At 40.7% G+C, this 22,144-nt stretch overlaps 1 long non-coding RNA gene across 33 annotated transcripts in view; it reads left to right on the top strand.

Moving 5' to 3' along the window:
• LOC146768567 (uncharacterized) overlaps positions 1-22,144 on the top strand; it is a 185,669-nt gene that overhangs the window by 128,338 nt on the left and 35,187 nt on the right. For 31 of the 33 annotated variants that reach the window (XR_014957850.1, XR_014957860.1, XR_014957870.1 and 28 more), the window contains one exon: positions 1-22,144. This exon is cut by the window's right edge. The exons of the other annotated variants lie outside the window; for them this stretch is intronic. This is a non-coding gene — a long non-coding RNA (uncharacterized LOC146768567). 33 annotated transcript variants of the gene reach the window in all.

Consider the following 22,144-nt stretch of genomic DNA (forward strand, 5'->3'; position numbering starts at 1 on the left):
GCATTCTCTATTTCCTCCTTGGAGCCTGCATTTCTGGGACAAGGATAAGTGAAAAGAACATGCTTGCAAGCCCCCAGACTGAGCACTGAACCAACCTCCTCCTCCTTCTCCAATCAATGTCATCACCACTTCAAGAAAAAAAACTGGTGCTGTAGTTTTCCCAGTGTAAAAGGCTGGATCCACCCAGGATCTATGGCACCAGCCCTTCTCTTATGATGCCTTTTATGTGTCATGTACAGAGAAATTTAAATGTTCTCCAGATGATTCTGGGCATACCTCAGCCCCCAGGTCCCTCAGCAAACCTTACCCAGGAATAAAGAAGAGCAAGGGACTGCATTATAAAATGTTGTGTCAAGAGCAGCTATGCTGTTACCCTCCCATTTTTTTGCCCTCAAGAGAAGGGCAAAAATTGCCACCATGAAGATCATTCATGCTGGGGATGAATGCCATGGAATACTTGAGGGTTTTGTATGTTTCAAATGTTTTGCAGATTGCAAAATTCCCCATGATTTGGGTGGGCTCTGTTACTTCAGTTTTGCTCTGCAATGATTTGGACAGGATTACTCTAAAACTGTAACAGATTTGAAGTAAGAAAAATGAGTACCTGAGTTCTCATCAGGCAATGTAGGAAGGACCTCAATATTTTCTTTTGAGGCAGCTGTAATGCCTTTGTTCTGCCCTGAGTTGGCTGTGCTAGGAAAGAAATGTTTTTGTGGTCAGATCTTCTCTATCAAAAATTCCCCATTTTGGTGTCTGGCAATGGTGTAGTGTGTCTGTGAAGTTCATTTTATGGTGTCTGTTTTCAGCTTCTTGATACTCTGATGACTTTAAGATATGTATCAACCAGAAATTGTATCCCTTCTTGTGGAACTTTTGTATTTTTTCACCTTCCACCTATGGCTGTGATCTTGCACCATTGAGCAATCTGCAGCACACAAACTCCTTGACTTTGCTTTTAATTATCCTGCCTGATGAAACAGAAGCCCATTATTTCATTATCTTTCCCACACATACCCTTCACTATAGTCACCATTATTTTATGCAGCACCCTTCTTTCCCTTTAGATGATTAAAGCTAAGAGCTTTAATCCCACAAGCATAGCTATTTGATTTTAGCAGGTTTCACATTGGCATCTCAAAAGATTTGGCTGATAGGTGACTACTAGTGTAAAGCCCTGAAGACCAATTTTCATTATATAATGCTGTGTAATTTGATGTAGGACTAGCTATGATCCAGCACTGACTGGCCAGAAACACTGCTTTGTCCCAAAACCTAGTCCAGAGGCTTGGATACCAAACCAGGCCTCCTGCATTCTAGATATTGTATCTTACACAGCTATGTATAAAAATTATGTTGGTTAGGAATACACCAATAGTCACTGATTGTGTCCCAGTCAGAGTGAGTGATATTTTGTTGAGGGTACAGTTCCAAACATCCTCTGTTATTGTATACAGTACTCCTTCCTGATCCCAAATTCCTGCATATCTTAATGCAATCAGGAAATGATGGATTAGCACTTTGATACACTATGCCAATCTGATGAATTGTGTGGTAAAATTCCTCCCAAATTGTCCATTTGTTTGAAAAACAGCTTTAGTCACTGTGTCACCAAGGAAGACATTGATTTTCTTCCTTTATTTTATTCAAGCTAAAAATTAAGAGGAGTCCTGGGGAATTGGTTTTGCCTAAGTTGATGTATTGGGTCTGGCTGAGCAGGAGATAACTTTCTTCATTTAGAATTTGTGGCTAAAACAGTGTTGATAACCCACCAGTGTTTTGGCTACAGCTAACTAATGTTTGCACAGTGTCACAGCCTGTGTTCTCCTGCTCCACCAAGGAGGAGGCTGATGGCTGGGAAGGGACACAGCAGGACAGCCAGCCTGAATTGACCAAAGATATATCCATATAACATGCTCAGCAATAAAAGCTGGGGTAGAGCAAGAAGGAGATGAGGCCATTGCTCAGGCACTGGCTGGGCCATCAGTCTGCTTGTGGGAGTTGTTGAGTTGTTGCCTTTCGATTTCTGCTTAATTTCTTCTTTCCTTCAGCTATTTTACTGTCTTTAACTTAACCTGTGAGTTTACTGGCTTTTGTTTTCCTATTTTGTCCCCCATCCCAATGAACGTGGTGGGGTGAGTTAGAGGCTGTGTGGTTGCTTGGCTCCTGGCCAGTGTCAGTTTTTACAACAGTAAAAAATTTTTAATTCTCCTCTACAAAAAAAACACTGCCAGCAACACATTCCAAGATTCTCAGCCTGGCTCTCTGATCAGACCTGTTCCTCACCCTCCATTTCCCAGTGGAGGCCAGTCCAGTGTTTGTTGTATCCTTTCATCTTTCTGATGGCAAATTCCTGTTCTGCACCCAGTATTGAGGAGAGCTGAATCAGACCTCTGTTTCATTGCTACACTAAAATCAGCACTTTCCTAGCTGTATCAGTTGTGGAGTCCTTGAATAAAAATTTTTAAGGGACATAATGTGACTTGTGATAATATAAACAAATTATTTTTGAGTGCTGTAGGGATATGGTGGTTTCTGGCTGCCAGGTTAGAAAGGCCATAGCCTAGAACTTGGTAGCAGTGCTCCAGCTATATACCATCTGCATTTCTCTTAATGACAAAAATAATCAGCAGTTTCCTGCACTGCTGTCAAAAAGCTGAGCCAACACGCCGATCTGGGAGTGTGATCTGGAGTTCTGGTCTGGCTACATCAGCTGCACTTTTCAGCCAATTCCAGAGGCAGATTCTGTAATATTGGTGAGGTTTGATCCAGGAAAAGTACAGATGTTGCAGAGTGTTACAAGTACTTTGGCATTCAGAAAGATTCAGTCCAGTCCTTGGACCTTTATTTGTTTGCCTCATATGACATTTGTGCCATGGAGCAGAAGCAAAAGTAGGCAATCCCACAAAAGTAGGATTTTTCCCCACAGAAGCATTCATGTAGTTGGACAGAGTCCCTAACAGCTCTTAATACTGACTCTGCTAACATTTGCACTACGAAACAGAAAAGGCACTTGATTGCAACAGTGGATCATTGAACCAGAGACAATGGTCATAGCTGAGTTAGGGTTCTTAGGTGCCCACAGAAATTTATTAGCATTCTCTTTGCTCACAGTTTTCTCTCAAATGTACTGACAAACAACTCCTAATCTTCACTGACTCTGAGGTGCTCTGACAGCCATTATAGTACTAAACTTAGAATCCTATGTTGCTATTTTGGGGTGAGATTAATGTACACAATTTATCTTTCAAGGAGAAGTTAAGTCAACTGGAGAGCATACCTTAGGTGAACTTGGGTAAGCCTTACTCCATGTTTGTGCTGGTTTTTATCAGAAGTGCATTAGCACTGAGGCAAAGAAGCCAATGAAGTTGTTTCAACATCTGGCCAAACCAGTCTGTTAAGTGCATTCCACAATCTTTACATTAACACTGGAAACTTCACTGTTGTGCTCTCTTATGATACATGTGTATGGGTGTACCCATAAATTCACCTGCTGCACTAGTCTTGGTGGCATTAAACCATAAAGGAAGCATCAATCTTTTCCCTTGCACTTTATTTGTTCATGGCCATGTCAGTATGAGACACTAGTTTTATGCAGAATCTCATGAAATGTAGGAGTTAATGAGATTGGCTACACATAAACAAAACTTTTGGATCATCCAGGAATATAAAGACCTTAGTAATGAATGGATGACATAAAGTGATACTGAATGATGATGTTAATGGGACTATTCCATCATGAAAACAACATGGAAAATTCTGCTGAAACAAACCTTTCCAAAATCAGTGATAAACATCTCTTGCCAAATGCAAATGTCTCATTCAGACCTGACCTCCAGCAGTTCCAACAAGGTATGGTTCATAATTTCTGCTTGTGTTGCTCTGTGGAATTTCTGAGTGCTGATCTTGACCTTGGATTTACTGTTAAGCTTAAGAATAGTCAAAATATTTAGCACACAGAAATGGAAACCTCTTTTGGCAATGCCTTTCTTCAGATGTCTATATGATTTAAATAAATGACTGAGAAATTTAAGTTTACCTGTGTCACAGGCAGAGAGATGATTCTTATAAGTTTTTTGAAAAAAACTGAGATCCAGCAGGAGATGATGTACCTTACATCTACTGATCTGTAGCAGTACAATGAAATAAGGGAAAAATGCTTTTATGAGAATAAATACTCTCTTCATTTTTAAAAATTAAATTTTAGAAGTCATTCAATTGTGTCACTTGCATCAATCCATGACTGTGAAGTCTTTTGCACAAATACTGGTGCTGGTGATATCATATCTCTAGCTCTGCTATTTCTTGGTCTCTAGTGACTCCTTAGTGCTCTCCAGAACCTGGCCACCAAACCTTTGTACAGAAAAAAATTGACAGCTTTCCATAACTTAATGTGTCATTTCTCATTACCACCTTCTATATAAAGGCTCCCCTGTCTCTTCTTCCCCTTGAGTCCAAAGTTATGATTGCCTTAGAGAATAATTTCAATATTCTACAATCCTTACGCATTATTCCTTCAATTTGTCTCAGGTACTCCAAATCTTTATTCAATGCAGTATATAATAACTTGGACTTAGGCTCTTTTTTATATTGCACAGAATAATGTGCCAGCACAGCAATGTAAGAGAGTTGTATAATTACTGTAGTGGTCAGTGAAGGATGGCAAACTAGGTTCGTGCATGCACTGTGCTCCCTCTTCAGTAGCAGGAGGCTCAGAAAGGTGTTGATAACAGCCTGCATGCTGAAAGCAACATACACACCCAATTCAATTACTACAATGGGATTTAAGATGGTAACTTGCAGAGATATCTACTGGACTTGAAATCTGTTGAACTTTTTTGTTGCCTTTTCAACAAAATTTCTTAACTTGTCCTTTCACTGTAGTCTAAAATTTTGTTCTGTACGTTCCATGACATTTTTAGAGCCAGACCTGTGCTATCTCTTTTCAGATAAGCTTCATGGAAGAGTCAGGTTCAGGAATACTTAGTGCAGCTACTAGAGGCAGGGAATATTCCTTTAAAACCACCATGAGATTCAGTTTCTTCTGCTTCACAAACAAGGAGTATTTCCTAATGCTCCCATCATAAAGGAATCACAATGTACTATAGCAAACATACAGCTATGCTCTCTAGAGCAGCTGAGTTAGCCATTTATAAAAACAGAATAAACATGTCATTTAGCTGAATATATTAATGGAAAGGTGGTGTTTGTGAGCAGAGAAGAAGCAACACCCGTTTGGGAGTTGGTTGCTGCTGTGCATTTCATGTTAGAGAATCCAGCAAATTCCTCATGGGAAGTTTAGAAACAGGCATTCCTGCTGTGGCTATACTGGTTTTTAGGGCATCTCTGAGGTCTCAAGACTCCTTTCAGTGGCACAGCTGAGTGGCAAGGACTGGAGCACACCCAAGCAAGCAGGTGCCCGGGTGTGCAGGAGCTCCTCTGGAGGCTCCACTTGCCCAGGCTGGGCACATAAGGGCAGGACATGAAGCATGCAGTGCCCACAAGCTCTTGGGAACTTTTCCACAGTGCTAGAGGTGTACACATGCTTTTTGTCAAGGGCACCAGGAGATGCTCAGCAAAGGAAAAAGTCTTGGAGTATTCCAAGACCATTTGGTGGGGCAGCCTTCCCAGCACAGAGAGTGCAGTCTGGCCTGATTAATTAGCCCTGATTAAAATGCTGGGCTAACTACTTAAAGATGTGACATCTTCTCTGTGTCACTCTACTAAATCTTAGAGGTCAAATAACAAAAATGTCCAGTAAGCTGAAGAGTCCCTTGGGGCTACTGCAGTTGTGGGGAATAGACCAAAGTGAGGAAGTTTCTAGGGTGGGGATACCATAAAGAGCTGCTTTGTACTCTCACAAATGGAGCTGAACCCAGAGTTTATTAACTGCAGCTGGAAAACTAGTTCAGAATAGTAACATGCCCTTTAGTAAAAGCATATATCATCCGTGTTAAAAACAGGTCTCATTGTTTTTCTTTAACGTTCTACAGGCTGCTGTGATTAGTTCAAAGTCCATTATTCTGTAGGCAGTAATTTCCTGTGCCTACATGAAGACACATCTTTTTAATAGTTCTAGGTGTCCTTATTACACATCCCCATGGCATTGAAACTTGCAGGCCTTCTGTTCAATTTGAGGTTGTTTCTTGGGTCTCCCAAACTTCCACAGTTTGTTGGTGGATTTCACCTCATCACACACTTTGGGGACAATAGAACTGTACACTAAAGGAAAAGGTTTAGCAAAATAAACACCCACAGGCTTAAAATGCAAAATATTACAAATCTATATTAAGCACCCAATCACTCTAGACTTGTCTCCAGGTTTAGTTTAAATTTGCAGGGGGGACCAAGCCTTTCCATGTTGCCCTCTGGCAGGAAATTGGCTCCTTTTCACTGAAGAATTCTTCTTTGTTAAACAGTCCCCATCACTGTTTGGTTGAGTGGATAGCACTGCTGCTTTAACTGACACTATCTCAGCCTGACTATTTAAGCCCTCACCTTTAGTATGTTTTTGCAGTGCACATCCAAAGACAAACACATTTTGTTGCCTGAAGGCCCATTGCTTCCTTCAACAGACCAGGGGAGGGATTCTTGATTGCAGGATCTCACTTTTGTGGGCAACCCTGCCAGTGTCTAGGTCTTCCTACCCAATGGATTATTTAGTTCCCCAAAAATACAGGGTACAGATAGCATCCACAGAGACATGAGAAATTCGCAGCAACTCTATAAACTTTTCTCCAAGGTACTGCAGTCTGCAAGTAAAATTCCAATGGCAGTTAGTTGCTGGAGGCTCATTTGATTCACTCATTGCTCTGCTGGCAGTGTAAAGTAGCTCTGCTTTAGTTATATAATGTTATAGTGAAAGAAGTGAGCCTGCTCCTGCAGACTTCTGCCTTGGAACTCAGCCCTGTTACCTTGCTCACCCTGCACAAATCTCTATTCAATCACGAGACTTCAGAGATGCACCTGCTGCTTCCCCTGCTGTGATACACTGCTGCTGGCTGCAGGGCACTGAGAGAAATTTTCTGAAATTGCTTAAAATTCCTGGGAATGAACCTTTGGGAGAGTACTGCAATTCTGGTTGTATGCAACTGGGTTTTGCCTGCATTCCCCCCAGAAGGGTGTCTGGGTGGCCAGGAGAATAAATTACACTCAGTTGAATTTTGGCCCCTGGCTTCTTGGCTGCCACCAGCTTGGCTTTTAACCATTGTCAGGCTTTAAGCAAATGGCTTTTTTGTTTGGATGGGATCCATTCCTGAGACAGCAGTTCAGTTATGTTGGCTTTGCTGTGAACACAGGCCTAAAGGAGGTAGATTCTTCCTCGTTCCCTTAAAGTGTTTTCAGATCCTGCATGTCCTCTTCAGGAGGAAAATGACAGAGTGTAAAAAGCCACTTGTACTAGAAAGCAAAGATGGAGAAGGGTAATCTCAACTTGTAAATGCAAAGTTTGGGTGGTGCACTCTGTGGAGGAGGGTGTGAAGGTACCCTCAGAATTCTGTCTGTGAAGATTCAGTTTCACTGCAGATTTTAAGTTGTAAATTTTTGTTGGATTTTGCAGAAAATTTCCACATACTGGGAGGGATAATGGATTGCTTTAAACCACAACTTTCTTTTGAAACATAAGCCTAACTTTAGTATTTGTTTCTGTAGGTATTAAGAGCTTAAGACATTGATTTGTCTGTTCAGGCTGATTGCTAGAACTAATAGAAAGCCTAAATTCTCTATGGCCCTGTCTGAACAAAAGTAGCCTGACCTAATAACATGTCCTCCTTTGTTTACATATTAACTCTAGAATTACATTGGTTTTCTGTGCTTAGCCCCAGGATATAAAAATTGCTTCCTTTCCCATGTGTTTGGCAGAGCAAAATACAACCTGACAAATATCTTCCTTGTTTAGAAGTTCCAAGAATTGAGGTTCAAATGTACTTCCCAGGAGGATGATTTCTTGTGCCTTCCTTTCTGCTGTCCTTCTACCTTCTTCTGTGTCCTGATGTTTAAGAGGAGCTTATACATTTTAATATTTTCCAAGCTGTGCAGGAGGAGAGGAACACGTAGCCGTGGCAAACTTTAGAGTTGCTGAAGTCGTGTGGAAGGCAAACTGAAATGCAAAGCCCAGTCTCAGCACCAAAGGCCCTGGGGAAGCTGCAGAGCCATGTGGGGAGAGTTATGGTCTTTGCCTCTGATGTGCCCATCCAGGGAGGGTTGAGGTCTCTAGGAAGCAGAGGAAAGCATCCATCTGTCTAATGTTCCCATGAGGTGGAGCAGTGCTATTTCTGTTTTACAGATGACAAATGGATCTCTTCAAAGGCTAACTCCAGTCACTGAACACCAAAAAGCTGGGTTGCTTTGTCTGAAGGAGCCTCTCTGTTTCCACAAGCTGTAGGAAAAACAAAGATTTGCTTAACTATAGTCAGCCTTCGGTTAATCTCCCCCACTTTCATCCTCCCCCAAAGAGAATTTTTCTAGGTCATGCAGAAATGATTAAATAGTACCTTGGAGCAAGGAATGTCTTCCACTCCTTATAATTGCCAGCCTGGCATGCTGGCCACTCGACCATCTTTCCTGACTATTGTTCAGCTTCATGTAACCATTAAATAAAGTTTTCATGTGGATATTTATGTAGAGTGTCTATGGTACTTCAACAGAAGCTGGCAGTAAAGTCTCTCTTGAATCACTCTGTTACCACTGACTCCAGACTTCTTTAGATAATGGTTGATAAAGTTCAAAACATTAATTTCCACCAATAAACAGGAACTGGAAGCCTAGGGAGTTAATAGGGCTTTTTCATCTCAGCCTAACTCTCTGATCTAATTTCAGATAGCAGGAAATATGCCAACTTGAGCCGCTAATTAGACTTACTCTTTGGAGATTATTTGTAGCAGACCTCCAAGCTTCTTATAACAAAAATGCCCTGACAGTCCTGCCAGCATAAATATGTTTGCTGTTTGTAGTGTAGGGGCCGTTTGAATTATGCAATGAATTGTTACAAAGTGTTTTAAAATATATCAGACTTCACAAAAAGTAATTTTTATCTGGAAGCCATGGTTCTGTAGTCCCTCAGGAATGGTAAATGTGGCAACATTGTCATTTTGTCTCTTTTCTTGCAGGTGCTGAAAGTTTCTAAATAATAAAGAGTGAGGTGGTATTAGTGACTGCATTTCATTTTTTCGTATTTTCTTTAATCCTGTTCTGGAGAGTGGTCTTGGTACCATATTCTGCTGGACTCTGGTTATATTCACTCAGGATTAGGCTTCTCCTCCACTCTAGAAAGCATCTTGCTCTCAGAGACAACAAGGTACTCTTTTATCATGGCAAACAAATCTCCTCTTGGGGGACTGGCTCTTGATACCCTCACAGTGAGCTGCAGCTTTGCCAGGAAGTTTCCCAGTGCAGCTATGTTTGCTGTCCCACAGAAGTAAGAGATACAGAATTGTGGGTCTCAGATTCAGTCAAAGAGAGAAACTGAGAGTTTCTATCCAGGCAGAAGCCTGGGAAAGAGCTGGAGAAGAATGTAAATAATTCTTTATCTCTCTTGTTGTTCACATTGTTTATAGTTAATTCTATCACTGTGCATCAAGCACTTTGCACCAATGGTCTGGATTGTTTTCACTTTAGGACCAACGGAGTTGGTCCTCACAAAGCTCTGTATAAAAGAGCAGTGTATTTTGAATAAAGGGGAATTTTACTCTCAACAGCCTTCTGGTCAGAGTCTGTTCATTCCTGTCCTGCCTCAACAGCAACACAGAATCTCACCCAGAGACATGAGGAATATGAGTACATGTGTGGCGACAGAGGTGTGATTATCAGATTCATTCTATTAATAACTTTTTATCTTGTAGCACTTTTATTTTATCCTTTTGCCTCACCTCTCATTCAAGGTTGATCTCTTTTATGTGCAGTTTCTTTAGATTCTAGGTAATAGTGGTCATAAAGCAGTTTATAAAATTAACCAAACCTTGCATTACCCCTTGGAGAAATTCCCTGAGCTTTCTGGCAGGTGTAAAGGGATGAGTCAGTGAGAACAACACCCAGAATGGGATCACATCCCCATTCCTACTGCTCTCCATGGCTCACCCACGGAGATGGGAAAAGATGCCATTACTGATTGTAACTCCTGCTAGATCTGTAGGACTTCTAAACAGCTTTTTACAGAGGAACACAGAGTGCTTCTGAGGCAGCAGGAGAAACAGAAACCCACAGGAGGAAGGGAACACTCATGTCCTAGACCTTTGTGGCTTGTCTGTGGGTTTTTTCATCACTATTTGAAAAAGGTGGCAGAACACCTTGGGTGCTGTATCCCTGGGTACTGCCTCTTCCTTTGCCTCCTCTAAACTAGATTCCCTGGGCAGTCTACAGCTTCCAGGGTGATTTTCACGTCAGCAATTATGAGGATTAGAGTGCACAGGTAATTCAGGAAAATGAGGCTACGAACTAAAAACTACAATATGGTTTATATATCAGAAAACATTTTTAAAGAAAAATATTTTGGCTTTCAGGGTCTTGACGGTGGAAATATTTAAGTTAGGTGAAAAACAACTTTTCTAGGAAAGACACTTTGTGGAAAATGTTGTCCAGCCCAGGCCCATGCCTTTTTTGTATTCCTTTTTTAAAGTAGTGGTTTGTTGTTTTGTTTTGTTGAGCTTTTTTTTCCTGTGTGAACCTTGCATTTAAAATCCATGTCTTGTTTCACCTGAAAATTTATGGATGACTGGAGAAGTGGAAAAATGACAGCGAAAGCATGCAAGTGAAATGAAAATAACATGAGTGGCGAAATTGATTTTATTTTGATTCTCCATTCCTAATTTAAACTTGTATGGCCATTTAAACTTTCGTGATATGCTAGTACTGATATCAAATGAGCGAGGGATTCTGAGTTGGTAGTGTTTTCTTGCTCTACCTAATAAACTTAGGGACAGATTTAGAAGAAGTAGATTGTCTTTGTGGCAGAACAATTTAAAGTCATGGTCCCTTTCCTAAGTGAAATGAATTTATAAGAGCTAAGAATCCCAAAACTTGAAATCTTCTGCTGAGCTCATGTGCCTTCTCTGTCTGAGCTGTTTCAGTGACCAGGCTGCCAGTGCAGGCAGGCAACTACAGGTGATCCTTAGGTGTTTAGGCATTGCATTCCTCTGTCCTGCTCCATATATTTATACAGCCTGGTGGTCCATGCTGGGGGATGCTTGAGCAGCTGTGAATCCCTGTGTGAGTTGTGGATGGATCCAAGTCTGCAAATGACTCTGCAAAACAGAAGGCAGTGGAGTATCTGGCCCATCGTTCTTTTTAATTAACCTCTCTAGGAAGAAATACCGTAGAGAAAGTGATTTCCATCCTGACCTTTAATGCAGTGATGGAGGAACTGACAATCTAAGGGGAACTGTGGAAGCATAAAGAAGATAAATACTGATATTCCTGCATTATCAAGCAGGGAAAGAAAAAAAAAAAAAAGAAACAACAAGTAGAAGAATGTAACTTTATTTTGTTTTAATTCTTATAAAGGTTATTATGTCCACTACTTTAGATCACTTTAAGGCAGATATGCAGCAAAACTCAAGAGTGAAAATCTTTCCTTTTCTTCATTTGCAGATGTCAGCACAGACAGAAATGTAGCTGTGGGCAAGTGTAAGGAAGGGACCTTACACCACCCAGGGAGGTGGTGGGGTCACCATCCCTGGATGTGCTTAAGAAAATGGATGTAGCACTCAGTGCCAGGGTTTAGTTGAGGTGTTGGGGCATGGGTTGGACTCAAGGATCTTTAGGGTCTCTTCCAAGCTAGTTACTCTGTGAATTCTGTGACCTCAGCTTGCAGAGCTCAGAGGTGCAATGCCATCTGCCAAAGCTGTGTCCCAGCACCACGACTGCCCTGCAGCATGGTGGGGAGAGAGAGAAGTGGGGAGAATGCATGGGGTGAATTATATCGTAGTGCACAAAGTGCTTACATACAGCATAACACACCATGGTGCTTCCAAAGGAAACACAGTTAGGGAATTTAAATAAACTGTTTCTTGGTCTTTTGGAGAAGACATCAGGGCAAAAAATTTCTTTGAGAAAAGGGTATGTGGGTGGTTTGGCCAGCAGCAATGTTTTGGTTTTGTCTACTGTAGGGAATTACTTTTTTCCCAAACTCCCCCAGCCAGCTTAATTTAGAGCAGATTTAAGTTACACTAGGGGTAATGTATTAAGTGAGTGCCAGGACTGTGGAGGTCAACTTCAGCAGCAATGTGTATTGGGTATTGTTTATAATCTGGATCCTAGCTTAATTCATTAGAAATCTGGTGTAAGGAGCCATCTTTTTCACAGTGTGAAATAAAAAAGGCAGAAATGACACGCAGTGAGGACGGAGTAAAATAGTAGGTAGCATGTACATGACAGTTTTATCTTCCTCCTTCTAGCTGTCATCTTTGATGTCCTTCCCTTTTTGGGTATAAACTTGTGTGCCTACATATTTTTTTACTGTTCCAGAGAGCATATATCAGTAGACATGATCTGTCTGACCTATTAAATGGCCTCCTTGAGCTGCTATAAGCATAGGCATAGCAATGGGTAGATGCTGGGATCACTAAAAATGTTACCTAGCACCACAATTAATGTATTTTAGTGTATATATAGGATATAGACTAAGTAATAGTATATATAGGATTTGCTTTCAAGTGTCCAGACAGCCTGATATTTAAAAATTCAACTTTTGTGCTTCAGGATATTTATCACATCTTGGTTTTCAGAACGTGGTGAGCTCACTGAGCGGGAATTGAAAAGAGAGAGTTTATAAAAGGAGATGGGAGGAGCTCAGTTTTGAAGTCTTTAATTTTCAGAAGCCAAGCTGTGAGCTTGGCCAATTGTAGGTCAAATGCCCAATTGTAGGTCAAGCCTTGCTGCCTCCCCTGGGAGCAGCAAAACCTCCAGATCAGATCCAAAACTACTGCTAGTCTGAAAGCCAGTTGGAGATATGCAGTGTACAGGAATGCAGGGGTACTGAAGTGCTCCTATGTAAAAAGACTAATTGCATGAAGCAGTGTCTGTAAAACACAAATGTGGATTTGAGCATTTACACCCAGTTAGAGATGGGAAAAAGCAGCTTTCAGGGTTGTGAGCCTGGCGTTTTATCTAACTGTCTCTTTCAGTACCTCAGTTCTGCATCCTTTGGTACAAAATCCCTGAAAATTCAACTCTTCTTTTTTCCTAGAATATAGGAAAGCAGAAGTTTCCAAATGCTTTTCTGAAACTTGGGTGGGCGAGTGAATTGCTCTGCAGACCTGCCCAAGGTCTTGAATGGGGCGTGAGCTTAACTGGGCTCACCAAGCCCATGTGCCATGTCAGCAGTGCAGTCTGTGATGTGAGTGAGGAGGGAAAGGCTTCTCCTGGGACACTCAGTCATGCTCCTGCCCCAGCTGCCTCTCTCATTGCACAGAAGGCTGGGGAGGATTGTGGCAGCAGCTCTCTGGTCACAGGGAGAAGCAGATGACTTCCCCAGGCATTGCTCTGGGAAAGGCTGTGAGAAGCTCAGAGAAAAGAATTATAAACAATTCTTATCTTCGCTTGCTACACCTGGTGTTGTGAACATGTGGAACATGTTTTGGAGCTATGTCTACCAAAGGGGTGATTTCTTAATTAAAGCCAATGGTGATGGTGTTTTAATTAAAGGACCAATCAAGTCCACTTCTAGCGAACTAGGGTATAAAAAGCAATGGGTTTCTTAATAAAGGGAATTAGCCTTCTGTGAATGCCTGTGTCAATTATTCCCCAGTCCTGACCTGATGTGACAACAAAGGATGGATGTCGCTGTCGAGGCAGGATGGGAATGAAGAGATTCTGACTCAGAAGGCTGTAATAGTAAAACTCCAGTTTATTCAATTACACTGTTCTTTTATACAGAGCTTTGTGACGACCAACTCCTTTGGTCCTGAAGTGGAAACAACCAACACCATTGGTGCAGAGTGCTTGACGCACAGTGATAGAACTTAACTATAAACAAAGTGAAAAACAAGAGACATAAAGAATTATTTACATTCTTTCCCAGCTCTTTCTCAGGCTTTTTGCCTGGCTAGAAACTCTCAGTTTCTTTCTTTGACTGAACCTGAGACCCACAGATGGTCACTTACTTTAGAACCTACACTGGATCCTGGCATACCCTACTGGGCACCATTCCCCACGGACTGAAACGAGGGTGGCAGGGCTGGCTCACTGAGCTGGGCTCACTGAGCTGAGCTCACAGCTCTGCCCCAGGGCAGCCCCTGCTCAGCCCAGGCTTGCTGAGAGCAGCTCTGGGCTGCAGCTCCTGCTCTGGAACCCCAAGTTCAGCTCATCGCGTGAGGTTCCGCTGCTGCCGAGTGCTCGCGCCACGGTGACGGCTGTCACCAGGATGATGGGCTGTCACCAGGATGATGGGCTGTCACCACGATGATGGGCTGTCACCACGGCTGTGTCATGCTTTCCCAGACCCTGAGACCTCAACAGCAGCAGCTAAGCACAACAGCCTGTGGGGAACGATAAGCTAAAGCCATCATTTATTACAATTTGCTCTGAAATCGGCTGTGCCCCTGCCTGGTGCTTGAGCTGTACTTCTGTGTTATCTGCCTTCCCAGACAGGAGAATGTGGCAAATGCAAAAATCCCAGCTCCATTAAGATCTTTGTTGAGCTCACACATTTAAAATATCTGGAAGAGACAATCTCAAGCTTCAAGCTGCTTTACGTTAGCACTTAACAGTGGGCTTTGAAGCCTGTTGTTATAGCCGGGGTTCAAACCGAGAGAGAGCAAATTGGATAAATTGAGATTATTCAGGAAAGTTCTTGGCTTGTTTAAACTATGGGCACCATCCTGTACTGTCCAAATGTGCAGCATAAATGGCCCTTAGAGAACAAAAATCAATAGCTAATGAAAATACTTAATTTTCTATGCAGATCACTTGTACTCATTCTAAACCTTGGTATTTCGAAAGCATCTTACCTCTCACATCCTGACAGACACATTTGAATTCTGAATAACTAAAATGTTTTATTCACTTTAACTATAACTTAATCACTACTGATAAAATTTTTGTTTAAACTACATGTTATTCAAACAATCCTCACCAGAATCCAACCAAGCACTCACTCCAGGTAAACAATTCTCCAAACACATTCCACATAGGAAAAACAAAGAGCAGAAATAGAAATTGTTTTCTCTTTCATTTCTCTCTGTGCACCTCTATGAAAAATCCTGAGAGGGAGAGAAATGTGCTTGCCACACCCTGGTACAACAGAGATACTGGAGGTGAGTTCACTGAGGGCCCTCTAAGATGATTTAGGGACTGAAGTACCATTTATGTGAGGAGAACCTGTAAAAGTTGATATTATTTAACCTTATGTTTGTCTTAATAATGTGCTTAAATGCCTGTTGGGAGGGGGAAAAAAAAAATCAGAGCTAAATTCTTCTCAGTGGAGCTCAGTGAAAGAACAAAAAGCAATGGTCACAAACTGAAATACAAGAAATTTCCAAGAAATTTCTTTTAAACATTAGAAAAAGTCTTTTCCATTGGTATTGTACAGTGGAACAAATTCTCCAGAGAGTTTGTGGAGTCTCCATTCTTGGAGATACTCAAAATGCAACTGGAAATGGACCTGAATGACATTTTCCAGGTTACCCTTCTTTCAGCAGAGGAGTTAGCCTAGACAATCTCTTTAGGTGCCTGCCAGCTTCAGCTGTTCTATGATTGTGGAGAGCTTTAGGAGTTTTCAGAATTGCAGCCAAACCTTTCTTTGTCTCTCTTATCATTAACAAAACAGTAAGAGCTCTCTCTTCTGCAGTTTACTTCTGAAAGCAGGAGAATGTGAAATCCACAGAAATATTCTAGAAATACAAAATATATACTTGTTTCCTTCTTATTATTAACATGCAATTAATTTGATTTTATTTAATCAAACAAAGGAATAAATAGCTCCTTGACGTGTACAGTTAATGCACAGAGAAAACACACAAAAACTGTTATGGGATTGGAGCTTCACAAAGGAACATCTGTTAAAGGAAATGACCTGAGCAAAGTCATTGCAAGACCATTATTCACTAACTGACTACCTATTGAGAACTAAATGACACAAATTCGTTATACCCACTGGCTTTTCTTCTCTAGCAAAGTGGGCTCAAATCCCTAATAAGGCACCAGATGAAAAGGAGTCTCTTAGGCCTCTCTTCCAAATCCCCTGTTATGCACCATATAAATTAGCACATTAGCAGGCTTGCCTCAAGGGAAAAGCAGGGCTAGGACAGCAGGTGTGTCAGGCAGCATAATTGAGATACAGCAGCAGAGCAGAGATTTTGTACAGTGCCAGGCTGCCTCACACCACCTCTATTGATCTGTAAACTTTCATGAGCTCTAGGCTGGCTCCTCCTTCTAAAAGTTGCTTCAAGGGAAAAAAAAAAAATCACTGAAATTTATGGTTGAATAAGCTAAGTAATATGGGATCCTCACTTATGAAAATGTCTGCTAATAAATAATTTGGAATACACAATGGCTCAGAAAACAATCGAAGGCCAGTCTGTATTATTTTTGTCATCAAAGGCTACTCAGGCTGTTGTGAAGACTATGCTGTGAGTGAGAGGAGAAAGAGAATCTCTCAGGGATTTGCCTATTATTGTGCAGAGAGGGTGGTTTTTACTCTGCTGGTGTAGATCTGTCAGTGGGGTGAAAAAGTGCAGTGAAGCTGAGGGAGGGAAGGATTTCTGTGAGCAGTATTAATAAGGAAAGTAAGTGTAATCTTAGCAGTGCAGAGTGAAAAAAAAAAGAATCTTCTTGAAACTTCCCAAATTCTGAGAATCATTCCCCTACTACACAGATCAACCCGTTACAATGGTGAGTATTCCTGTATTTTAGGCCATTTGTTATTCCTACAAAACAGCAGTGAGGAACAGTCAGAGGGATTCCTGTGAGCCACCAGACCTGGCAGCTTGCATTTCCCAACCAGCCATGCTAATGCAAGGTGCCATTAGCTCCAGGGTAGACAGCACAAAAACCTGTTTGATTCAAAGCTCATGGCTCTGATACCATAGATATTTACCTGATAAAGCACCAGAGCAACCTAGTTACTGACATAAAGCACAGGGAGAGGATTTCCTGGTAGTTGTATGAATTCAGAGTCACATTTCTAAGGCTCAGCTGAATTATTCCTGTTGACAATGCAAGGTTAATGTATTGAAGTGAAGCAATAATAAGAGCAGCAGAAACATTTTGTTTGTTCTCACCAGGAGTTATTTGCAAACCTGCCAAACTGGCATAGTAATTTTTTCCCCCCATCTTTTGCTTAGCAATTAGAAAACTCTTATTAGTGCATAACTCTTTTTCCTTGTTGATGATTAATAGACTGTCTCCCAAAACTCCGGATTAAATTGATATGTTCACTGCTTTAATCTTGGGGAAGCAAATTATTCTCTCCTGACATTCTGATGACTTTACCAGTGTGACATAAAGAATTATATTGGCAGAAGGATGCAGGTAAAGTCCAAAAGCAGAGATCCCAATTAGCTGTTGTGGAATAAATCCCAGATGCCCTTCAACCTTTCAAACATGATACATTGGATTACATACACTCTATCTAGCTTTGGATCTGGAAAAATAAAACAAAAGCAGGTATTGAAAATGCATGGATGACTGAAAGTACTGGGGAATTAATATGGCCCTAAATTTAACTCTACAATTGCCTTGAGTTCATGACAAGAAGAATTCTCTTTCATAGAAAAATATCCATGTGTTGCTTGTTGTCTCCTGAGACAGAATCAAAGGGAGACATTCTGAATTTATTCACATGAAGAGTAATGACAAGAGAGAAGAAATATATGAAAATTGAAGATTAGGAAATATAGGTTAGTACAGAACAAATTGGCTATCATTTAGGTGCATGTTGGAGAAAGCAGCACAAATCTCTGATTTCAATCTTCAGTCTCCACTGAAAGTCCAGAGACAAGTTTTGAAGATATCATTATTGCAAATCACTTGTGTCTAAATCTCTGTTTCAGCAAATTAATATTATCAGACTAATAATAAGTAAATGCTTTAATTTTTACTACAAGCCTCACATAATACTGAGAATTTCAAGATCTGAGTCTCTGAATAACTTTAGGCATCATGATTGAAAATGCCATTGTTGGGGTCTTTTTTCTTTGCTGTATGGGGATGTTTTTCCATCTGCAGAGAGAGTTACCTTTCTACAAGGTTGTGGAAAACTCTGATCCTTTATGTAGTTCTTAGAGGCCCAAACTGGAGAGCTCTTCTGTAAAAGTTCGTGTGTGTGTGTGTGTGTGTAGCACTAATGCCTGAGTCTATTGCTGCCTTCAGGAGAAATTTCAGGTAAGGAATTTTGCTATCTAAACCAAGGTCTATTTATTTGTCTTGCATCAAGTTTTACAGTGACTTGACTTTTTCTTGGTAAAACAGCAGCAAAAAAATAATTTCCTGTGCAATGAGCCAACAGATTCACTGAGTCACATCCCTCTGTTAATGTCTTGACTTGAAGGAAGTAGGGAATTTGAAGATGGAAATTTGTCACCCTGATTCTTAAGATTTTCTAAAGCCTTCTGAGTTTACATTCTTGTAGAGAACTTTCTCACACAACTTTGTGCCAACAACCTATTGTTTTGCATTCCTCCATGGAGGTGGAGAAATTTGATATACTGGTAGTTTGTTCAATGTCATTGGAGAGGTGGCGCATTCACCCTCCCATCCACTGTCACCTTTGGAAAAGTATAAATGCTGGTGTCAGAAAATAAACTTCCTCTTTTTCACCTTTGCAATAGCAGCGGCTCTCGTCGTGCTTTCACGTGTCCTGTAGTGACAGAAACTCAGTTTTTCACTCCTGAATTTAAGACTAGTTTTGCTTATCATGGACCATGGGGTCAATATTTTTTAATAACAAGACCTGGTTCTGATAATATGGTTGCTATGGAAAGATTAGAATTTAATTTGACATAAATTATGTCTATGCTATAGCATCAAGCTGACATTATAGAGTAGTAATTATTCTCCAGAATGTTTAGTATGAAATTCTTACCTTGCACATGATCACCACACCAGTTATTTGCCATCAGTCCCGCAGCAGTCTTTTGAAGGAGGCATATGGCTTGGTGGGCTGTTAGCACAGAAGGAAATCACATAATCAGAGGAAGATCTTGAGGCACATATAATCCCATTTTAGCCCTTTAGCAGAGCCTTAAATAAGGTCTGAGATAGTCTCAAATAAGACCAAGACAGTTCATTAACTTTGAACACTTCCTTTGGGCAGAGGAGCATTTCAACCTTATGCAGTTGTTGCTATCAAGTTAATTCTTACAAAACAATTGCTTTACTGTTTTATCCAAGATTTTAGTGTTATCTGTAGCATGGCAATAGGAACTACTGCGATGTCTTAGAGACCACAAACATAATTCTTTGACCTAAAGAAATATGAGATTGCTCTTTTCATAAATCCTTAGGTGGTGTAGGTACAGAAATCCTATTGACAGTCGTAACAACATGATAGTGTGTCCTTCTGCCTTAAGGCAGAATAAGCAATACATAAATTATTTCTGACAGATACTGTCTAATCTATTTTTAAAGAACCCTAATGAGGGAAACCCTAACATCTCCCTAGGCAATCTATTGCTGTAATTCCCTATCCTTACACTGAATTTTCTGTGGGGGTGAGAACATATTTAAAAACAAAGAAGAATTCAGGAAGCAAAAGAGAGAGCAAGGGTGACAGTCATAAGCCCCTCCAACTGACATTTCTAAAAACAAGATTTTTTAATGTGAGTCATCACATAAAGGATATTTCAGGACAGTAAGATGATACAGTATCTAGGGACAAAATGGTTCCTGTGAAAACTAGCAAAGGCATCTTTCTTATTTTTCCATCCCACAAGCTGGCATTTTACATTATTGAGAAAGCCTAGGAAGGATGAAGAAAATGTATTCTTTGATCATGGTCCCAACACTAAACCAATCTAACAGAGAATTGGAATTGTAGATGCATTAGAAAGACTTAGAATGCCACTCATGTTTATATTAAAGTGGAAGCTCTTGAACAATTTTCTCTTTCACATCAGAGCAAAAAACGTATCTCCCAGAAAAATCAAAACAAGGAAGAAATATCCATCTTGACTGCTTTGTAATCTAATTCTGTGTTATAGGCCAAGTTGTGAGGAGGATGTTTACAGCAATGAGGTCCTAATGTATTCATTGGAAGCCAAAATGGTCTCTGAAAAATACTGAAGTACAAAAGCAATTACCATTAATCATCATACACAATGAAAGTAGAGTTATCGTGAGGTAATGATGCCTTCTGAAATAACACATTACCACCTAGGATAAAAGAGCACCTTCTGCATTGCTATTGCTGCTCCCTGGTGAATGCTTATGACATCCTCTTTCTGTATGTTTTGTCATCCAGGTGGGTTCTGGCCTTAGTAAAGAGCATGGTTCTCCAACAGAGAAAGCTCATTTTCCATAATAATGAAGAGCATAGCTATTACAACCTCTGGGCATGCAAGCTGGAAATGCTTGCTTAAAGCCCTCAAAGGGAGATAATGGCTTTTGCCCAAGTGAAATTCAGCTAGTGTGCAGAAAAGCAGTGCCAGCTTGTCTCTGTACTGCCAATTTCTTAAGCAGACCACGGGCCAAGGACTGACCTTCTGCACCAAGCACGAGGAATTGCCTGAGCACCACTCGCAGTCAATTCTAGCACAAATGAAGGAAGGTGGAGTCAACCTGAGGCAGCAGAATTCATGAAAGGCTTCGTCAAAGAAGGAGGATCCTTTATCTGATGGTGAGGCAAGGAATGTCAAGGGAAAATGGTCTGGCACCCAAGCAGCAGTGCCTGAGGTAGCTACAGTAATGCCATGGGCGAGGAGCAGCATTGCCTTGATGCCAAGTTCAGTGTCACTGATGAGATGAGCTGCTCAGTAATTTGCCCTTTACATTATTGAGGCTTTCTCAATAATATAAAATGCCAGCAACAGCCTCTCCTCTACCTGCCCTGGGTATTTTGTCAAAATAACAGAGGGATGTTCTGATGTACTACTCAAGTGGAAACGAGCTGATACAGCGAAGGCACAGGAGATAACAAACAACAAGCTGTGAACTTGAAATCACGCCTTAACTTTTTTTAATCCCTAGCTCTCAGAGAAAAACTAATCCTTGTGGGCACTGTTAGCAATGTTACTTAAATCCCTTTACAAAAGATGGTGTGCAGACTTCAGTGCAGTACTTAAGGGAAAGCTCATACTACCCCTTCAAGAATTCTTCCTAGAGAGTTACCTCTAGGCAAATTCTGTTCACCTGTTTTCTAGGTAATTTGTGGGTCTATTGATTTCAAGGCCATTATATTAAGGGAGGGTGGACTGCATGATTCTAGTCACGAGCAGCTGTAGATGAGTGACTGCCTGACAAACTGTGGTGGAACATCTTGGCAAATAACTTTACAATTTTTAGCGTTCTGCTCAGACCTTCAGATTCTCTTAAAACTTGAACTAGGGAGAGCTTCTTTTGCAGCAAGAACTGTGCATTTCAGTGCTGTGAGGCTGGGGAGAGACAGAAGAAGAAGAAAATCATCTTTCCTTCAGGAGATTCATTATGTACATAAATTTCTTGCATTTCTACTTATCTCAGTAATTGCATCCATATATTTGTATAAACACCTTTTATTTCAAGGAACCATTTCAGATTTCAATTATCGCTGAAATTCAAGTTTACCAGAATGACAACAGCAACTGTGTTTAACATCTCACTGAAAGGGCTTCTAGAATAAATATTTTATTGCATAAAATGAAGAAGTTCATGTATGACAAATGTAAAAAACTACAGAGATTTTTTTAATCTGCTGAAAGATTTCTAATTTGTTTCTGCTGCTTTTTAGGGATCTGTGGTATGTGTGCTGAGTAAGAATGAAGACAGCAATGCTTAAAAGATACTTTGAAAGGGAAGTCTTGTTTAACCAAAAAGCTTGTTGAGTAACTCTCATAGTTCCCACTGGTGGTTTCAGGTACAAGTCAGTTTCTGGAGATTTTTGTCTTCACACTCCTTCTCCTATCAGATCCACAAGTACTACATGAAAAATTGTTTATTTTATACCAGTACAAATACTGCAGAAAATCAGTTTATTTCCTGGGAATAGTAAGGATGTAGTTATATGGAGTGTGATATTAGT

Source organism: Lonchura striata, chromosome 1, assembly GCF_050655825.1.
Source record: "Lonchura striata isolate lonStrDom1 chromosome 1, ASM5065582v1, whole genome shotgun sequence".
Lineage (NCBI taxonomy): Eukaryota > Metazoa > Chordata > Aves > Passeriformes > Estrildidae > Lonchura > Lonchura striata.